At 41.6% G+C, this 16961-nt stretch overlaps 1 protein-coding gene across 3 annotated transcripts in view; it reads left to right on the top strand.

Annotated features, from left to right (window-relative positions):
* Nucleotides 1–16961, top strand: part of LOC122793954 (pantothenate kinase 3-like) — a 1051947-nt gene that overhangs the window by 279679 nt on the left and 755307 nt on the right. The gene's annotated exons all lie outside the window — the stretch shown is intronic.

The raw sequence follows: 16961 nt of genomic DNA on the forward strand, positions 1-16961 counted from the left end.
TTTGATTTCTTAGGAGTTTTACATATTCTTTTCCTGTTTATTAATTATTTCTGGTATTTGTTGTTTGTATTTTACTTTTTCTGTAAGGGCATGCTTGTTTGTTTGTCTTGCTCAACAACATTTATGAGAGTGGATGATCAGGTGGGTTCCTCAGTCTGTTTCTTCCTATGGCAGAAGGCATCTCTGTGTATCTTGAGTTGGGAGTGCTACCCACCTTGTAGACTGAACCCTGCAGACAATGGCAGATACAGACACAATGATACACACACATAAATACAAAGAAACAACTCTCATATTGTACCGAAATTGGGAACTGCCAGATACATACACTCATACAGATATACCTGTAGCCATCAACACACGCCATTCACTCCCATACATGAATTCTTTACTGCTTACCTGGATTGACCATTTCTGCAAGGTGATGTTACCCTACTTCCCCTGATTACCTCATTGAAATACGTAGGTGCAGACCACTACCTCATGTCATATACATGCTGACTTTCTAGACTGCTTTTTAGGGTAACTTGCATAATATAGAGTCTATGACATTTATACAATGCAAGTTTCATAACCAAGCAGTGTACCAGGCTGCGTTTGGGCCTCCTTAACATAGGCCTTTTCCCTCATCTGATGTTTTTATATATGGCATCAAGGGTTATGCTGCCTAGTAGCATAGAGTTGCAGTATTAGGCAACATTTAGAGTATGAATGGGGACAGGGTTGCTTGTCATGCTTGACTTTGCACACTACACAACTTTTCTAGGAAACCTGTACACATTCTTCTATGCATTTATTTTATGATTTGCTGGCTAGGGTAATGTACTAACACATGTGGGCTTAATACAGAACAAAGACATTAATGAAATACCTTTGTGAAGAAAAAAGTCACAACAGTAAGCAAATACCATATATGTAAAAACAAATACATTAAGTAATGGAGAATATGCAACAAAACAGTGTGGGAATACACAGATATAAGGAGTCTAAATGTATATCAGATGATGAGATCTAAATTTATTTTTATATTATCCTTTATCTCACTAGGCTACTAATCTCTTTTCATGGGAGAGCTGAGGTTTACATACAAAACACCCACACACACCGCTAGGTGAAATTTGGCCAGGGCTTCAGTGAATGTCCTCTTTTTTGATGGGTTTTTTACATTCACCTCCACCACACTGTTTATTTCTTGCAAAGCCTGGGGTTTACAATAAATTTCCAGAAATTAGTCCGGTCGTGGTTCCTTCTCATGATCATGTGTTTCTCGGTTGCTGGCTTCAGACCATTCTTATGCTGGCTTCCCTGCTTTCTCTCAAGGCTCTTTCTGTAATCAGCTTTTTTTTCAGTCCCTTCTTCCTCAGGTTTCAGTTACAGTCAGGGATTTTCTAAGGGCACTAGGATTCATGGCTTCCACCATTCCTATGCTACCTCTTGCCAGTATTGAGAAAACTACAGTAGTTCCTAAAGTCAGTATGGCTCCAACACTGTCATCTTCTAGATTTTCTCGACCCTCTTTTTCCATGCCTCAAGCTCATGCTTCACTGGTGGATTCATCAGCTGCCTCTCAACGTGAGACTTCCTTTTCAGCCCCCAGTTCCCTCTCAGGAACTTTTTTCGGATGTTTTAGACATAGAGTGGGGAGCCACTTTCTGTCCCCTCTAGGTCCGGGGTCTCCCACATCAATGTCAAGGAGATAATAGCTCTCCTTTTCACCCTTCAGACCTTTCATTTTCTATTTCTTCCAGGACCTGTAAAAGTCTTTACAGACAGTACCACAGTGATGTGGAGCATCAGCAAGGAGGGACATGGCCCTACCTTCTTTGCAGGCTAACTCTTCAAGTTTGGGCTCCAGCTGTTCAGTGTCAAGTGACTCTTCAGGCTGTATGCATTCTTTCAGAGGAAAACATAGTGGCAGACTCTTTGAGCAGGGCCAGAATAAAGGCCCATGAGTGGATGCTTCACAGAGATGTGTTTCTGGCATAACATTGTCCATCTGTGGCATACTCCTCAGGTAGATCTTTTTTGCCGCCCCTTTGAACAGACCGCTTCCACTTTTTTGCATCAAAGTCCCAAGTCCTCTGACTGGGAAGGTGGATATCCTGTATTTTTCTTGAAAGGGGATGTTACTCTACGTCTTCACTCCCCTTCCCCTAATTCCGAGGGTCCTGCTTAAGATAGAGCAGGACTCCCCCAAAATTATGGTGGCAACTCTCTTTTGGTCCAGACAGTATTGGTTCCCTCTTCTGCACATAGCCAAGGACAGTCACCACAGGTTACCTCACAGGTGGACCTACTCACACAAGACAAGGGGTCTCTCATCCATCCTCACTTGTTCAATCTTCAACTGGCATTGTGGGTGATAGGGTTTTGATCTCTTTTAGTCACCTTTCTTCTGAGGATGCGCTTAGGGTTCTGCAGGAGGCCAGGAATCCCACTACCAGAAAATCCTGTATGCCCAAACGGAAGAGATTTTCTGTTTGGTGCCTTGCTGTAATTAGGGTCCTCTTTCTGTACAGATCCCTCTGGTTCTCTTATTTGTATGAATTGTTCCAAGCTGGGTTAGCATATTCTTCTGTTAAAGCTCACTTTTCAGCAATTTCTGCTTGTCTACCATCAACTCCTCCTCTGGTCTCTAGGTTGGAGGCTAAGCAACTTCTTAAAGGCATCCTTCACATCAGACCTCCCAGGAAGCCTATTCCACTTCCCTGAGACCTTAATTTTGTTCTGGAAAAAAATCGACTCAGGCTTCTTTTGAGCCTGCAACTTCAGCTTCCTTACAACATTGTACATGGAAGACTGTTGATGTTCTTTGTGTTTCACTGTTGCAGTCATCACACTTAGGTTATCCTGCCCGCAGGTAGCCCTCAATCGGTTTGGGATTTCTGCATTGGTTGCTGTCGCTTCTTCCATGACGTTAGGTAGTCGGGGTATAAAACAGGCAGCCGATGCCATTACATCAGCTTTTCTTGCTGAGGAGGAGCCCGAAGCAGTTCACAAGTGCCGGTTGGCCGCTACCTGAAATTTTCATTTTCGAGTTTGTAATCCTGAAGTCTTCTAAAGCTAAGTACCTCATTGGGGATCCTTTTTTCTTGCTCTAACCGATGTCAGAAAAAGTTAACAATTGTCTTGCCTGTGGAAAACAAATACCTCACAGATTTTCATTCTTACTGTGTCACCTGTTTAGGCTCAGACCACGACCTCCCTCGCTGTCGGTTTTGTGCCTTGTTTAATGTCTGAACCATTTGTTGTCGAGCTATCTTTGTCACTAAATTCCTTCGCTGTCATTCTCCCTATTCCGAAATGGCTTTGATAAGCCATCTGACTACCGATCATCCGAAAAACGTAAAGATAAAGCCAGAGACAGACCACATAGGTCCAAAACTGCTGACAACGCTTCCGTTAAGCTAGTAGTCAGTCCGCCGGTACTCAGTGAGGCACCTTTGCAGCCCCTGATGCCCTCTTCTACAGATTTGCAGGCTTCTGCTGAGACCCATTCGGAGTCCGGTATGCCACGAGATGCTTCTTTTACTATGGGACCTGCGGATGTCTGTAGCTTGGATGGGCCCGGAGCGCTGTGCAGGCACCGGCTTCTGAGGGTGTATTCCGACCTGCCTATGTTCGAATTAAACCGAAGACTTCATTTTTAGCTAAAACTACCGAGTTTCTGAGGCTCAGAGTACGCACTACGCCTAGAAAACTGATGACCAAAGCATATGCTCAAGCTCCCATGCCACAAAAACAAATGCTTAGACTGGCTGAAGACCTTATTACCCTAATTAGGGGAAGCCAGCCTTCCCCTGCTAAGAGACAAAGAATTGAGTTTCATTCTGATTCTACAGACTAGGAGTCCAGTGACTCTGAACCTTCTGATTATCGGGACATGCCCTTATCAACTTATGAGGATTCTGATGCAGAGGAATCCATTCCCTCTGCCACCCCTCCAGAGGATTTTTCCTTTGGTGAAACCCTGCATATACTGTAAGAGAGCATTTCCTTTGGGAATGCCAGGACCACCCTCAGTCCAAAAAGAGACTCAGAGAATTTTTAGAGTTGCCTCAGTACAGGCCTCTAGCTATAACCCCTGTCCTGGATATTGCAGATGATGTTTTTATGGAATTCAGTCTTACTCCAGATACTTTACCCCCGGCCCCTAGGAAACCTGACAGGTACTACAGAGTACCCGATTCCCACAAATTTCTCTTCAAGAATCCCACTGTGGATCCAGAGACCATTTCCTAGGGACCTTAAGGTATTAAGGCTACTACAGCCAAAAACCCTACCCCTTCAGACAGGGATTCCAGAGCTTTAGACAGATGGGGTAAGAAGGGCATATACCTCTACAACTCTAGCTATCAGGGCATTGAATTGCCAGTTTCACATGTTGAAGGTTGGGAGGGTGGCCTAATGGTTAAGGTGTTTGCTTTACAAACACAAGGTGCAGGGTTTGAGTCTCACAAGAGATAATTGGCTAGGCTTACAATGGCTCGCAAGGGCAGTTAGCCTAGTACTAACCTATGAACCTAAGTACCAGCAGCATATTATGGAACTAATTAAACAAAAAAATGTGGTTACTTCCAGATTGTGCAGAAAATAAAGATTTGCAAGAGCTAATGCATTCTGCTAACCAGGTTAGTAAGCATACTCTGCAGTGTGGCTTTGATGCTGTAGAAGCATCTTGCAGGGCTGCAGTCACTTGGTATGTACTGAGAAGGCATGCTTGGCTGAAGGAACAAACCTTGCCAGATTATGTCAAATCCAAATTACTAGACACTCCCTTAAGTAAGGACTGTTTATTTGGCACCAGAGCAGAAGAGGTTCTTAAAGAGATGGAAGAAAAAGCTAAATCTATGCAAACTGTTAAAGATTTCTTACAAGTGCAACCACCTAGATTCAGTAGGCATTGGCTTAAAAACTGCTCCTTCCCAGCCCCTTCCAGGCCTTTTCAGACCAAACCCAGGGGAAACAGACCACCCAGACTACAGTCTCAGGGTATGCAGAGATCAAAACAATGGAGTGCCCCCACCTCAAAAACAGGGAGTGGTAAGCCACCCCCCTTACGGAAAAGTTCACAATGACTTCTCAGTTATCCTTCTCAGCCCTGCCCAGTTACTTGTGCCCCTAGGAGAAAAACTCACCCTTCATGCAAAAAACCGGATGTCTATTACTCAGGACAGATAGGTCCTAAACATTGTATCCTAGGGGTACAGATTCTACTTCCATACTTTGCCAACCCCAGGCGAATTTCCAGACCTTCCTCCAAACCAGTGGGCAGAGGCTCAAAAGCAAGTACTTTCCCTGCTCAATGTCAGAGCTATTTAACCTGTTCCAGTACAATAAAGGGGGCAGGGTTTCTACTCCAGACTTTTTCTGGTGCCCAGAAAAGAGGGCTCTTGGCGCCCAATCCTGGATCTATCTACTCTCAACACCTTTTTGGTGGTCCCAAAATTCAAGATGCTTACCCTGCAACAGCTTCTCCCTTGCTAGCCAAAGATTCCTGGTTAGTCACTCTAGACTTAAATGAAGCTTATCTGCACATCCCTATAAGGAAATCATGCAGAAAATATCTACGCTTCAGGGCCAGCTCTAGACATTATCAGTTCTCTGCACTTCCCTTTGGCTTATCTACTGCGCCCAGAGTATTCACAAGGTGCCTGGCTCCAGCCATTGCATACTGCAGGCAGAGAAATATCCAAATTTTCCCATACTTGGACAATTGCCTGATTCAGGCAGACAGCCAGGAATTGCTAATTCACCACCTGGCATTTGTAAAAAGGCTTCTCACTTCATTTGGGTACACCATCAGCGAAAAGAATTCACAACTGGTGCCTAGTCAGAAGAGTGTATTCCTGTGAGTAAGCTTGGGCACAGCTTCCCATATGGCATTTCTCACTAATATGGCATTTCTCACTTCAGAAAAACAGGTCTACCTGACAAACTACTTCAAACAAATGGCCACCAGAACCCAGCTGTCTGCAAGAAAAACACTGCAAGCCCTAGGGTTCATGGCCTCATGTATTCTGCTAATTCCATATGCAAGACTGCATATGAGGAAACTTCAATGGTACATAAAAAGTCTTTGGTGCCAGCATTCTCAGGACCTGGAAACAGTCATTCCAATCATACCTTGTCCAAGGGTAGAGTTCTTTTGGTGGGCAGAAGCATGCAACCACAACAAGGGACTGCTTTTCACGCAATGTCTCACCTCCCAAACCCTGACAACAGATGCATCAGACTATGCATGGGGGGCTCACATGGCAATCAAATGCATTCAGGGCCACTGGAGCCCAGCCCAGACTCTCCTGCACATCAATCAAAAAGATATGCTAGCTCTACAAAATGTTGACAGCCTTCAAATAATACCTAATCCTTCCAGGACAACTGCTTATAAAAACAGACAATACCACAGCTATGTGGTACATAAACAGGGGGAAACCCATTCTTACCCACACTGCAGGTTAGCCATGGCCCTGTGGAACATAACCTTGAGCAACCAAGTGCATCTACAAGCTCAGTTCCTGCCAGGCAAACAAAATTCACTGGCAGATGACTTGAGCAGAAATCTCCTAGACTCACATGAGTGGAAATTGGAGCCCAAAACCTTCAACCTTCTGATCCAGAGGTGGGGGACACCAGAGGTAGACCTATTTGCCTCCCCTGAGAACCATCATTTGAGCAAATTCTGCATCAGTAACCCTCACAGCAGGGCCTGGAAGGTGGATGCCCTATCTTTTCAATGGGGAAACCTCTCAATTTATGCCTTTCCCCCTCTGCCTTTCCTCTCAGAAATACTACTCAAGATAAAGCAGGACCGGCCAAGGGCAATTCTTATTGCCCCAGACTGGCCACGTCAGCACTGATACCCACTCCTGCGCAGTCTGACAACAGTGCCACCCAAGCACCTTCACCAGACTCCTACCCTGCTGTCCCAGCAGGAGGGACAGATTTTTCATCCACAGTTGCAATCCCTAAACCTTGCAAGCCTGTCTTATCCCTTAAATACACCACCAGCAACCCTCAGCAAACAGGTGCTGGATGTCATTCTTGAAGCCAGAAGGCCTAGTACTAGGAAATCCTATGCTGAAAAGTGGAAAAGATATTGTTCTTGGAATCACTCTCAAGGGAGGGACACAGCAATGCCCTCCTTGCCTCTAATCCTGGATTACCTAGGAGAGCTACTCTACAGAGGCTTATCCTTCTCTTCCATTAAGATTCATGCCTCTGCCGTCTCAGCTTATTATTTATTTATTTACATTTGTTGACCGGGAGTGTCCGACTGGACGTAGGTCCATTTTCAGCGGAGGCCCGGGGAGAAAAGCTCCACAGTTAAAATAAACAGACAGTAGTTACATTGGATTACGTAGCGATTAAGAATTTAACAGCAATTAATTACAAACATATTTAAAGATGAAGAACATAGTACATCATAGATAAAGATTCTAGTTGTCTACTGAAGTACATAACAGACATTAACAAATGTTACAATAAGAAGTTCCTGCTGTATAATAAGTACTAGGCTTATGAGCATCTGAGCTTGCTATAATCAAAGTAGTCAGTGGGGTGGAAAGAAAGGTAGTGGTTGGATGGGATGGGTGATATTAGAGTGGGAGGTGGGAGTTGCAAGGGCATAGCCAGCATGTTTTTAGGTGCGCTTTTAGTAGTTTTGAAGTGGGTGCATGATGGTACGGAGGTAATTGTGGGTGGGAGGGAGTTCCATAATTTGGCTATGGCACAAGAGAATAGTGCTTCACCAGCAGAGTTATTGGCTTTAGTGATCTGCAAGTGATTTTTGTTGCTGGATCTTAGTGGTCTGGTGGTGCGATAGGGTTGGAGTAGATTCTGGAGGGATGGGACATTTAGTGGATGGTTTACTAGTTTGTGGGCGAGTGAGAGTTGATACCATTGAAGGAGGTGAGGGAGTTCAAGCCATCCCAGTTCAGCAAGTGAGAGACAGTGGTGACTACGGTAGGATGCCCCTGTGGCGAATTTGGCGATTTTGTTGTAGCAGGTCTCTAGCTTGTTTAGATCGCATTGCTATTGGTTGGTATGTATTGGAGAGGCATAAAGTAGGGTGGAGATAAGGTGGGAATTTGCTATTGAAATCTTTGCTGCTTTGGTGAGAAGTTGCTTATTTCTGTATAGTGCTCCTAGTTTTTTGTGGACTTTTTTATGGTCATGGATATGTGAATGTCAAATTTTAGTTTGTCTATTTCCACTCCTAGCAATTTGATGTGTTCAGTTGGGTATATAGTGGTGTTGTCTTTTGCTGTGATGTTAAAGTGAGAGCTGTTTTGAATATGTTTGGTGGGTTGGAAGATGCGAAGTTTAGTTTTGTTTGGGTTGAGTATTAATTGGGCACCGGATAACCAAGTTTCAACATTGGAAAAGGCTTCCTGTGTGACTTTTTGCAGTTTGGTTAGGGACTGGGCTGAGCAGATGATGGTTGAGTCATCTGCGTATTGTACGAGTGTGCCATGTTTGGTGGCAGAGGCTAGATTATTGGTTAAAATAGAGAAGAGTAGGGGTCCAAGGATGGATCCTTGGGGAACCCCTATGGAGACAGGTAGTTGGGGAAATATGTCATTCTGCCATACAACGGAATGTTGGCAGTCAGACAGGTAACTCTGAAACCAGTTGGTGACTGATTGAGAGAAGGATAGGTTATTGAGGACAGAGATGAGTTGTTTATGTGGGACCATGTCAAATGCTTTAGATAGGTCTAGGAAAGTAGCAGAGGAGAGATAGTCATTGTAAAGGAGAGTAAGACAGTGGTGGTACTATGGTTTGGTCGGAAACCATGCTGAGTATTGGAAAGGAGGCTGTTAGTAAGGAGGTAGTCTGAGACCTGAGAGTGTATGCATCTCTCTAGTATTTTGGAGAGTAGAGAGAGAATAGCTATGGGGCGGTAATTGGTTAGTTTAGTGGAGGGGCCACCTTTGTGGAGGGGAATTGTATGTGATACTTTCCACAGTGTGGGAACGTAACTTTCTGACAGAGATCGGTTAATCAAGATGGATACTGGGTAGGCCAGAGCATCAGCTGTGATTTGTAGGTATTCACTTGGGAGGTTGTCTGCTGCTAATTTGGTGGGCTTAAGTTTAGTTAAGAGTTTTTTTATGTTGGAGGTAGGTACAGGAGAAAAAGAGAAGGCAGTGGGGAAATTACTAGTTGAAGGCGTGGGTTTGGGGGGAGGGGGGTTGTGTTGTTTAGCTAGTGATAGTATGGTTTGTGTGAAGTGTGTGTTGAATGAGGTAGCAATATTTTCGGAGGAGTGAGAGATGTTAGGAGGAGGGGTATTGACTTTACCTGGATGGAGGATGGAGTTTATGGAGGACCAGAATTGTTTGGGGCTGTGTTGGGAGGAGTCTTGGGCAGACTGGTAGTATTGGAATATATAGGGCTCTCGGAAACCAATATTATGTCCCATAAACTCTGTAAAGCTTTCCTCAAGGGCATCTTCTTGCTCAGACCTCCCATTAAGGATCTTCCTCCACAATGGGATCTAAATTTGGTGTTAACTTCATTAATTCTCCCTCCCTTTGAGCCTGCAGCTTCTTGTTCCCTCAAGCTTCTCTCTTGGAAAACTCTGTTTTTGGTGGCTATAACATCTGCCATAAGGGTGTCGGAACTTCAGGCCTTGTCTGTCCGTCCCCCTTATTTGTTTTTTCATAAAGACAGGGTAGCTCTCAGAACGAATCCTTCCTTTCTACCAAAAGTTTCTTCTGAATCAAATCTGAACCACACTATTGACTTGCCTGTTTTCTTCCCAAATTATTCAAACAGGGCTGAACAGAAAACTACATTCCTTGGATGTTCATCGTCAATTGCGGTATTATCTAGACAGGACAAAACAATTCAGAAAGTCAGAACAGCTCTTCCTCTCTTATGCTGAAGGAAAGAAAGGACTTCCAGTATCAAAGGTAACTCTTTCCAGATGGTTAGCATCCATCATTACCTTTGTCTACGAGTTGAGACACAAACAACTTCCTTCAAGACCTAAGGCTCATTCAACCAGGGCACTATCAACCTCAACAGCCTTTCAAGCAAGGTTACCATTAGATGCCATTTGTGCAGCAGCTACATGGGCTTCTCAACATACTTTTATTACCCATTACAAACTTGATATAGCCTCCAGAAATAGAGCTGACTTTGGTTCCACCGTACTCAGGAGTCTGTTCCGTTGAGCCACCCAGGACCAAGGTGCTAGGGACACTGCCCCATCCAGTAAGAATGAAGGCGAGAATGACAACTTAACATTAAGAAGTTATGTACCTACCATAACGTTCCATGTTAGTTGTCTTCTTCTCGCCTTCTTTCTTGCGTCCCTCCCTCCTGCCCCCTAGCCTGGACAGACTTGAAGGTCTCTGAGTCCTTTTCTTTCATGATACATAGTTATTCAGGGTTACCCATATCATGAGTATTACCAGCAGGGAGATTTTATTTTTATATAATGGCTTATTTTTTGGTAACAATAAAACTATACTATGTGTTAGCTGTCAACGAGATCTGGGGAGTTAGTGCATGGTATTGTGGGATATAAGGCTGCCTCGAGCCGGTAAAAATAGCTCTCGAGCTATAGTATAGGCCGAGTCCGAACCCATCCAGCAAGAAAGAAGGCGAGAAGAAGACAACTAACATGGAACGTTATGGTAGGTACATGACTTCTTATTATTTTCCATCCGGTCAGGGTTTCTCTAAGGACAAACCCAACATTTATGCCTAAGGTAGAGTCCAGTGTGGCTCTTAACCAAACCATTCATTTGCCTACCTTTTATCTAAACCCACAGAATAAGGGGGAGAGACTTCTGCATTCTTTGGACATACACAGACAGCTATGCTTCTACTTGGACAAAACTAAAGCTTTCAGAAAGGCTGAGCAACTCTTAGTGGCATATGCTGCAGGATCGCAAGGAAAAGCTGTTTCAAAGCCATCTGTTTCAAAATGGATAGGTCACTGTATTCGTTTCTGCTATTCACAACATGGCAAATCTGTGCCTAAGGGCATTAGGCCACATTCAGCCAGAGCAGCAGCCTTCCTCAGAGGAGTACCAACCAAGGACATTTTGGAGGCTGCAACTTGGACTTCAGTGCACACTTTTACAAAGCACTGCCACTTTACTCTAAATCCAGAGCAGGCTTTGCCACTGCCGTTCTGCAGGGCCTCATAGCCACTCCTAATTCTATTTAGGCCCAGCTACCCAACCTCAGCTTTGGGATTCAACCCAAGTGTAATCACTGCAACAGTGAAACACGATGAACATAGTACAGTTGTGTATGTACCATAAATGTAGATGTTAGAGTGTATTCACTGTTGCAGTCCAGGTTACCCTCCCACCATCCCCCTTTCATTGCTGGGACTTATCTGTACTTCTCTATTCTATACAACCTATGTGGTGTATTTGCTTGTAGATGAAGGTAATGCTTATGTTAGTACATGCTTTTTTATGAGCAGAATTTTTAGCTTACCCTTTTGGGGGCACCTGACATCTGGGGCAAGAAAAACTGAAGAAAATGGCATCGGCTGCATCTTTTATACCCCTGTAGCACTGACGTCGGGGAAGAGGCGACTGCAACCGACGCCGGGCCAGGACTTAGGAATTCAGGCCGACTGCGGGTAGCCTGCCAGCAGGATAACCCAAGTGTAATGACTACTACAGTGAATACACTTGAACATCTACATTTATGGTAGGTACAGAACTGTACTTTTTTATATTGCTTATTTTAATAATGTGCTACAAAATCAATGTTATTTCTTCATTTACAAATGCACATTTGCTAGAGAGTGAACTGTTGTGATTTTGGTATAAGAGCACTTCTGTGTCCTGTACGGGATGCAGTACATTATGGTGTTTGTTGGCTAAGCATGTGAAAATTCTGAGTGCAAGATTTTGCTAATAAAAAGTGCCACATTTTGATTGAAGAGTAACTCAGCCCATGACCCATCAAGGAAGGGACTGTTGGTAAATCAAGTGCTATGTTAAGAACACATCTGCTGCTTCCAGCAAGACTAATTTCAGAAGAAATGCTCTTAAGTAGCAGACAGGAACACCACCACAGGAAGGTAAAACAGATCCTTTATTCACAGATCCAAGTCCTGGTACCTCGGCTTTTCGCCTTCAATGGAACATTTTATCATTCAAAAACCTTCTCTTTAAATGCAGCAGCAATAATTCATCAGCCAACCCCCTTATTAATCAATCAAAACTAATTAGTTCATTTGCACTATGAACAACATTACATTGATTGAATACAAACTTCATCTTACAAAAACACTTCGGAATACATAGTCCCTAGTGCAAAAAAACTCTAACATAATGTCAGCTGAATGAATAAGTAAATAAGTGGTTATAACAAATATGCACAACATACACTAAATGTCCAGTATGTTAAATATACACTGAATACTCAATGTATTAAACAACTCTGATGTGTGCCTGACCATACAATAAGAATTTTTAAAAAAAATATTACAAAAAATCAACCTATCATATCCCAATACAAAATCTATTTACCAATTCACCCAAGTGTGATATATAATAACATACTTCAATATTTGAGAAGTTAAGTTTATAATGGTATACCCGTATCCAAATTCATACCCCTTGGATATAAAGTATGGCAATTTAGAATCATCTTATATTCCAATTTATTAAGCTCAGCTTTGAAATTGCTTGCTTCAAAATGTGGTCTAGCCAACACGCTGAAAATGAATCCATCTGTGCAACTGTTGTGGACACCTATGAAATGTGAAGCAACAGGGCTGTCCAAATTACCCCTTCTCGCGTCTCCTAGATGTTCTAAAATACGAATTTTGATTTTCCTAGTAGTTTGACCAATATACCATAATGGTTTAACATAATCACAACCCAAAATGTAAACAACCCCGTGTGACAAACAATTAAATCTTTCAAACGCCCGATACTTTTTTCCATTAATTTTCTTACCATCTAAATTTCTGGCCAAATGACACACTGAACATTTTCCACACTTTTCCATACCAACGTTCAAACCATGCAACGAATATTCTAACTTTTGACTCAACATTTCTTTCAAATTGTTGAATCTTCTATAAGAAAATGTGACATGTTTGGGAAATAAACATCCCACTGTCGCATCTTCACAGACTAAGTACCAAAACTGTCTAATAATCTTCTCAACTACTAGTGAAAAATCTGAATATCTAGAGCCGAAGAACAGTCTTTCATCATTTTCACCTGGACATGATTTATTATAGCCCTTACCTACATTTATCCTTCCTCCTCCACATAATTGAGTTTTGATAGCTAGCAATGCCTCTACTGAATAACCTCTATTAGAAAGTCTAAGAAATACTTCATTAAGTGTTTCATCCCATAATTTTGGATCATATGTATTTCTAAGAATCCTTTTGAATTCCCCTTCAGGCAATGCCCTGATTAAATGTGGAGGATGCATGCTGCTAGCATGCAGGAAATTATTCACAGAAGTTGCCTTCCTAAATGGTCTAAATTGCACCTTCTGATCTTTCCCAACATAAAATTCAGCATCCAAAAAATAAATTTTTCCTCTGAATATTCAAACACAAAATTAAGCCCATGATAATTTAAATTCAAGTCCTGTTTGAAAACATCAAATTGAGATGGCCTTCCCCTGCATACAAAAATGAGGTCGTCAATGTATCTTTTATAAAAAATAACATTGTTAATGAAAAAGCTGTTTTGAAACATAAATTATTTTTCAAACTCCTCCATATATATAATTGCATAACTAGGAGCAAAGGCCGCACCCATAGCTGTTCCCTTGACCTGAAGGTAAAATTCCTTCTTCCATACAAAATAGTTATGTGTGAGGCTATATTCTAACAATGACAACAAAAATGCAGTTCTAGGTCCTTCTCCCATCACCCTTTTCATTGCTTCCAAGCCCCACCGCTTATCAGTATTTGTGTATAATGAGGAAATATCCACAGTTGCCCAATAAAATTCCTTATCCCATAATATCCCCCGCAATTCATCACAAACATCTTGAGTATTTTTAACGTGTGAAACTATTTTGGGTAAATAAGATTTGAAATGGAAATCAAGGAATTTATTCGTTCTTTCAATATATGAACCAATTTCTGAAATAATGGGTCTACCTGGAGGGTTAACCAAGTCCTTATGAACTTTTGGAATTGCATAAATATAAGGGTGCCTGGGCTCTTTCAAAAACAATTTTTTAACATCATTACTAGACAAAAAACCAAGCCTCTCCCCTCTCTCAAGCAATTCAACAAGTTCATCAGTGAATTGTCTTAATGGGTTAACATTCAGTTTCCTATATACATCTTCACTGAGCAAATTTTCGACAGTGTCACTGTACTTTTTTTCTTTCATAATAACACAGTTGCCTCCTTTATCAGCGGGTCTGACTACTACCTTATCCAAGTTTGTCCTCAGCTCCTTTAAAGCAAACCATTCTTAATAGAGAGATTAAATAATCTCTTCTTTTTACAAAAATCAATGTATGCTTTTTCCACGCTGGCACAAACTACATGTTCAAAAGCATTAATAGCAGACGAACACTTAGGAGGCAAAAAGGTACTATTGCTAGAAATTTTAGGCAAAAGTAGCCTGTTATAACCCATACCAAATGGTTCCCCACTTAAAACGTTATTCATCCGGAATGCTATAAATACTCAGATTAAGCAATTCTTCCTCATTAATGCTATCTTCCATGTTTACATTCATAGAATCCACACAAATATTTTCATTGCATTCAGAAAAATAAACCTTCAGATTAAGTTTCCGCACGAAACTTCTGATGTCCAAAATGACATCAGCTAAAGTGGGCAATTTTGTGGGAATGAATTTAGTGCCCTTATGTAAAACATTACACAATTCTGGAGATAAGTAAATGTTGGAAAGATTCACAATACTTAATTTATCAGAATATGTGGAAGAAACAATCTCACCATGAATATTAAAGTCACAAAAGGGATTCTCAATAGTGTCCACAAAACGCACAGATGCCTCATTCTCAGCGCTGGACAACCTCACAGTCCGGCGACACCCGCTATAAATTTTGATGAAAAAAAGTTTTATTTCCTTGATTCTTCTAGACCGAGTCTGCATACAAGATTTCTTTGCATTTTGATCACTCTTGCTACCTCCTGTTTTTTCACTCGAACTGCCTAAACCAGCGTCTTCAAAAGACACATTCTTACGGCTACCGACAGTCTCCATAGAAGAGCAAGATGAACCATCTTCACTTATAGACATGAGCATATTGACAATACGGCGTTGACGATGACCCTTGCGTGGCCAATTAAATACTTTATCCCTTTCATAATCTCTTATATCCTTATTAAGTTTAGAACGTTTTCTTCCCATGACATCGTTTTCTACTTTAACAATTTTTTCATTGATAGCTCTAAAGACCGTTTCAAAAACATTGGGTGAAGTCTTATCCATTAGTTCTTGCTGAAATTTGACAATCTCCTTACGTAGATTGTCAACAACCCTATTATTTTTCTTAATCAGTATCTTTAACCAGCTAAAAGTACATGCTTGAGCGACCTGTCTCCATTCCAAAAGCAGGTCGCTCTCATCCTCAGCAAATCCGCCAGCCGGTAACTTGTCAATGCGTAACCCTCTAGGAGTGATGTTTAAAGAAATATATTTTTCAAGTAATTTTGAATCAAAGTAAACCGTCACCTCTTTGGACATGAGCCTCTCAAGTCTGGAAAAACTCATCCGAACACGAACCGACTCCTCCAGTAGACCACAAATCAGAAGCGGCACATTTTTTCTCTCTCTCCCTCAAAACTTAATTAAACAGAAAATATCCACCAGCTCTGCCATTTACACCATTGGCGTTTCCTTCGGCTACAACCGAATCCATGACAAAACAACTGCAAACACGAACACGAACCAAAAGAAATACTCTAAGTAGCAGACAGGAACACCACCACAGGAAGGTAAAACAGATCCTTTATTCACAGATCCAAGTCCTGGTACCTCGGCTTTTCGCCTTCAACTTACAGCAGCAGTAATTCATCAGCCAACCCCCTAATTAATCAATCAAGACTAATTAGTTAATTTGCACTATGAACAACATTACATTGATTGAATACAAACTTCATCTTACAAAAACACTTCAGAATACATAGTCCCTAGTGCAAAAAAACTCTTAACATAATGTCAGCTGAATGAATAAGTAAATATTTTATTCATTCAGCTGACATTATGTTAGAGCTTTTTTGCACTAGGGACTATGTATTCTGAAGTGTTTTTGTAAGATGAAGTTTATATTCAATAAACGTAATGTTGTTCATAGTGCAAATGAACTAATTAGTTTTGATTGATTAATTAGGGGGTTGGCTGATGAATTATTGCTGCTGTATTTAAAGAGAAGGTTTTTGAATGATAAAATGTTCCATTGAAGGCGAAAAGCCGAGGTACCAGGACTTGGCTCTGTGAATAAAGGATCTGTTTTACCTTCCTGTGGTGGTGTTCCTGTCTGCTACTTAAGAGTATTTCTTTTGGTTCGTGTTCATGTTTGCAGTTGTTTTGTCATAGACTAATTTCAGACACTGCTTGGGTGCAGGACACAGATTTAATTGTTCAGGCAATGCATACACACACAGCCATACAGGTTGTAAATAGTATAAACACCCAACAACAGTAGTGGTGTATTTGATTGGTTAGCAAAAAAAAATGGAGACAGTTGAGTCACATATGCAATAAGATTTACAGTACTGTCAAAGACAAAGTTTTTTTAGCTTTTTAAAATACTGGATGGGTTATGCTTGCAAACATTACTTCTAAGATTGGCAGTATTGAGGGAGTGAGGAACTGATATGGATTTGAGGTAGGGGGGTTAGTAAAATCAGAGTGGTTGAGTTGTACAGAAACAGGGAAAGAAGAGATGGTTGTGAAGGGACGTTGTGTTGTAATGGCAGTATGCTTGCAACAATAGCATTTGGAATTAATTGTCTGTCA

Source organism: Protopterus annectens, chromosome 2.part1 (genome assembly GCF_019279795.1).
Source record: "Protopterus annectens isolate FY-2018-M chromosome 2.part1, PAN1.0, whole genome shotgun sequence".
Classification (NCBI taxonomy): domain Eukaryota; kingdom Metazoa; phylum Chordata; order Ceratodontiformes; family Protopteridae; genus Protopterus; species Protopterus annectens.